We start from the raw sequence: 5,014 nt of genomic DNA, 5'->3' as shown, positions 1-5,014 counted from the left end.
GATTGGAGGGAAATTAATTACGGAAATTACTGATTGGTTAAATTCAAAACAGGCGGAAAGAAAGGGTGGATATTGCCAACCCACCAACGAAAGAACGAAATTTATTAAGACAACAACTTATGAGTACAAAATATCTTCAAGAAAAGTTCCTTCACTTAGCACCAGGGTGCATGATCATAGTTTTTGGTAGAGACATCTGTCAGAGAATGTCCACACTTCTTGATAATTATAAACAATGCGAAATTCCCTCAGTGACGTCTTCTGATAAACTGTTAAATTAATTCAGTTTTAAAGTTCAGAGTTTGAGCAGTAGAGGAGTACTTTAAGGCGGAAAATTCAAATGTGCGGCGTATAGGTGTACCAACCTGTAAAGGTACCATCCCAGCATTTTCGTGGAGGAGAAGAAGAAACCCTGAAAAACCACTTCCAGGATGGCTGAGTTGGGAATTGAACCCACCTCTACTTAGTTGACCCCCCGAGGCTGAGTGAACCCCATTCAAGCCCTCGTAACACTCTTCAAATTTCGTGGCAGAGCCGGGAATCCAAGCGGGGCGTCTGGGGGTGGCAGCTAATCACACTAACCACTACACCACAGAGGGCGACCACTACAGTCACAAAAGCGAGTAAAGGAGGCTCTGGATACTGCATTGAGCAGGCAGCTGCGTGTCAGGATGGCCGAGAGGTATAAGGCGCCAGACTCAACGGCATACCTTGCCTGTACGACGCAGGTCAGGAGAATTCTGGTCGTCTGTGAGGGCGTGGGTTCGAATCCCACTCCTAACAATGTTTTTCTTTGTTTTTGTACGGGACAATAGCTGAACTCTACATGCCCATATTAATCTGGGACTGGAAATACAACCTCTGTTTTATTTCCCATCCGGTGTTTGATGTTAATAGAAGTTTTTAGACACTGTTTACGCGATAATAGTAGAGGGGGAATGTGTAGGGGAATAGACACTGTTCCTCGAAGGTATTGAGCAACAATACTTTCTTTCTCAGTTCGTCCATCATACAGACTAGACGCAATAGTTCATAGAATTTCCTCCAAATATTACATTTGGAACGATGTCGCAGATCAGTTTCATTATGCAGGTAGATCTTTACAGGAAAGACACCACCATCTTCTCGGAAGAATAACTCATTTACGATTGTAGAACAGGACTATTACTATCTCATGGAATTCTCTCTCCTCCTTTATCTTGTATCTACTTGCGGAGATCTATGAATATGATACACCAATAAAAACTGACAACAGTTAATTGACCCCGACGTGATTTGAACATGCAACCTTCTGATCTGGAGTCTGACGCGCTACCGTTGCGCCACGGAGTCACTGATGGTTCTCAACCGTCTACTGGATATTAGACCTGAGACTCATAAAAACAAGCGTCTTATTATTAAAAGATCGAGACACAACTGTTGTACAACGAAACGAAATAATTGCAAGGAAACACCCGTTGCAGTGCCGGCCTGCCACCCATCAAGTGACGTTTCACTGTGTTCGCGACAGCAACTTCCATGACAGAGGACTTATCATCAATTCAAACGTGTTTTCTGTGCACAATACCAGATATTTACATCCCCACGGACCCACCACGCGGCTGTAATGTCCCCAGATTTTAAGCTGATCAGTATTGTTAACACTCGCTACTATTAACAACTTCAGAAGATGCTTGAACTATATACGCGTCTTCCTGGAAGTAATAGTTATCTGGAAGGTCAGCAGCACCAATATGATCTTTTTTGTTAAATACCAAAACCTATGGCGATGAAGTGATATGGAACAAGCAACGCGCGGCTGTCAGGATGGCCTTGGGGTCGCGGGGCCCCATGTGTAACGCAGGTATGTAGAATTCTGGTCCTCACAGCGGACGTGGGTTCGAATCCCACTCCTGAAATGCTTTTTGGAAAATTTATTCCACTTTTACAATACGTGCCTCGTTTCTTGTCTCACACATTCGTGTACGTAAGTTACTGTTTTTAAGTTTGGTAAGAGTAATGAGTTTTAAGGAAAAAAACCGGCGTGGCCAGTATTCAGTATTCGGGAGATAGTGTGTTTCACTTTTTTCTTTCTTTCCTAATCTGCTTACCCTCCAGTGTTGGTTTTTCCCTCGGACTCAGCGAGCGATCTCACCTCTACCGCTTCAAGGGCAGTGTCCTGGAGCTTCAGGCATTGGGTCGAAATATTCAATTGGGGAGGATGGTCAGTACCATGCCGAGGCGGACTCATCTGTTATGCTGAACAGGGGCCTTGGTGGGGGATGGTAAGATTATAGGTGATAGACAAGGAAGTGGGAAGGAAGCCGCCGTGGCAAAGCCATGCTTGCCATAATGTTATCCTTAGCTGCCTTCTTTGCTAGATTCAGTTTCCTATTAAGTTCCTTCAATTTCTCCTTGCTTCCACAGCCATTTCTAACTATATTTCTTTCCATTCTGCACCTTCTTGTTAGTGTCTTTATTCCATATTATAATAAGGTGGGTCTTTATCATTCCTTACCACCTTTAAAGGTACAAACCTGTGTTCACTTTCCTCAACAATATTGCTTTAAACCCATCTCGGAGTCTGTTAACATGTTTACTTACCGTTTTCCACCGATCATAGTTACTTTCTAAAAGCTGCCTCATGCCTGCTTTATCAGCCACATGGTACTGCCTATAGCCCTAATTTTAATCTCTTCCTTTATTTCACATTTATTTTCATTTACCACAAAACATCTCTGTGATCACTAATACCATCTATTACTTCGGTTTCTCTATGGAGCTCATCTGGTTTTATCAGCACCACGTCCAGGATATTTTCCCCTCTAGTTGGTTCCGTCACTTTCTGACTCACCTGTCCTTCCCATGTTAACTCATTTGCCATTTGTTGGTCATGAGTCCTATCGTTCGCATTTCAATCAATCAATCAATCAATCAATCAATCAATCAATCAATCAATCAATCAATCAATCAATCAATCAATCAATCAATCAATCAATCAATCAATCAATCAATCAATCAATCAATCAATCAATCAATCAATCAATCAATCAATCAATCAATCAATCAATCAATCAATCAATCAATCAATCAATCAATCAATCAATCAATCAATCGATCAATCAATCAATCAATCAATCAATCAATCAATCAATCAATCAATCAATCAATCAATCAATCAATCAATCAATCAATCAATACTGATATGCATTTAGGGCAGTTGCCCAGGTGGCAGATTCCCTATCTGTTGCTTTCCTAGCCTTTACCTAAATGATTTCAAAGAAATTGGAAATTTATTGAACATCTCCCTTGGTAAGTTATTCCAATCCCTAACTCCCCTTCCTATAAATGAATATTTGCCCCAGTTTGTCCTCTTGAATTCCAACTTTATCTTCATATTGTGGTCTTTCCTACTTTTATGAACGCCATTCAAACTTATTCGTCTACTAATGTCATTCCACGCCATCTCTCCGCTGACAGCTCGGAACATACCACTTAGTCGAGCAGCTCTTCTTCTTTCTCTCAATTCTTCCCAACCCAAACATTGCAACATTTTTGTAACGCTACTCTTTTGTCGGAAATCACCCAGAACAAATCGAGCAGCTTTTCTTTGGATTTTTTTCCAGTTCTTGAATCAGGTAATCCTGGTGAGGGTCCCCATACACTGGAACCATACTCTAGTTGGGGTCTTACCAGAGACTTATATGCCCTCTCCTTTACATCCTTACTAAAACCCCTAAACACCCTCATAACCATGTGCAGAGATCTGTACCCTTTATTTACAATCCCATTTATGTGATTACCCCAATGAAAATCATTCCTTATATTAACACCTAGATATTTACAGTGATCCCCAAATGGAACTTTCACCCCATCAACGCAGTAATTAAAACTGAGAGGACTTTTCCTATTTGTGAGACTCACTACCTGACTTTTAACCCCATTTATCAACATACCATTGCCTGCTGTCCATCTCACAACATTTTCGAGGTCACGTTGCAGTTGCTCACAATTTTGTAACTTATTTATCACTCTATAGAGAATAACATCATCCGCAAAAAGCCTTACCTCCGATTCCACTCCTTTACTCATATCATTTATATATATAAGAAAACATAAAGGTCCGATAATACTGCCTTGAGGAATTCCCCTCTTAATTATTACAGGGTTAGATAAAGCTTCACCTACCCTTATTCTCTGAGATCTATTTTCTAGACATATAGACACCCATTCAGTCACTGTTTTGTCTAGTCCAATTGCACTCATTTTTGCCAGTAGTCTCCCACGATCCACCCTATCAAATGCTTTAGACAGGTCAATCGCGATACAGTCCATTTGTCCTCCAGAATCCAAGATATCTGCTATACCTTGCTGGAATCCTACAAGTTGAGCTTCAGTGGAATAACCTTTCCTAAAACCGAATTGCCTTCTATCGAACCAGTTATTAATTTCACAAACATGTCTAATATAATCAGGAAGAATGCCTTCCCAAAGCTTACATACAATGCATGTCAAACTTACTGGCCTGTAATTTTCAGCTTTATGTCTATCACCCTTTCCTTTATACACAGGGGCTACTATAGCAACTCTCCATTCATCTGGTATAGCTCCTCCGACCAAACAATAATCAAACAAGTACTTCAGATATGGTACTGTATCCCAGCCCATTGCCTTTAGTATATCCCCAGAAATCTGATCAATTCCAGCCGCTTTTCTAGTTTTCAACTTTTGTATCTTATTGTAAATATCATTGTTATCATATGTAAATTTTATTACTTCTTTGGCCTTAGTCTCTTCCTCTACCTGGACATTATCCTTGTAACCAACAATCTTTACACACTGCTGACTGAATACTTCTGCCTTTTGAAGATCCTCACATACACACTCCCCTTGTTTATTAATTATTCCTGGAATGTCCTTCTTGGAACCTGTTTCTGCCTTAAAGTACCTATACATACCCTTCCATTTTTCACTAAAATTCGTATGACTGCCAATTATGCTTGCCATCATGTTAACCTTAGCTGCCTTCTTTGCT

The 5,014-nt window shown here is 40.6% G+C and overlaps 1 non-coding gene across 1 annotated transcript; it reads right to left on the bottom strand.

Annotated features, from left to right (window-relative positions):
* Window positions 1–1,260: 1,260 nt before the first annotated feature.
* On the bottom strand, window positions 1,261–1,332 carry TRNAW-CCA (transfer RNA tryptophan (anticodon CCA)). Its single transcript has one exon. It is a non-coding gene; the product is annotated as a tRNA-Trp (tRNA).
* Window positions 1,333–5,014: the final 3,682 nt, after the last annotated feature.

This window comes from Anabrus simplex, chromosome 3 (genome assembly GCF_040414725.1).
Source record: "Anabrus simplex isolate iqAnaSimp1 chromosome 3, ASM4041472v1, whole genome shotgun sequence".
Classification (NCBI taxonomy): domain Eukaryota; kingdom Metazoa; phylum Arthropoda; class Insecta; order Orthoptera; family Tettigoniidae; genus Anabrus; species Anabrus simplex.
The sequence above is the reverse complement of the archived record's forward strand: the minus strand, read 5'-3'. Positions and strand labels throughout refer to the sequence as shown.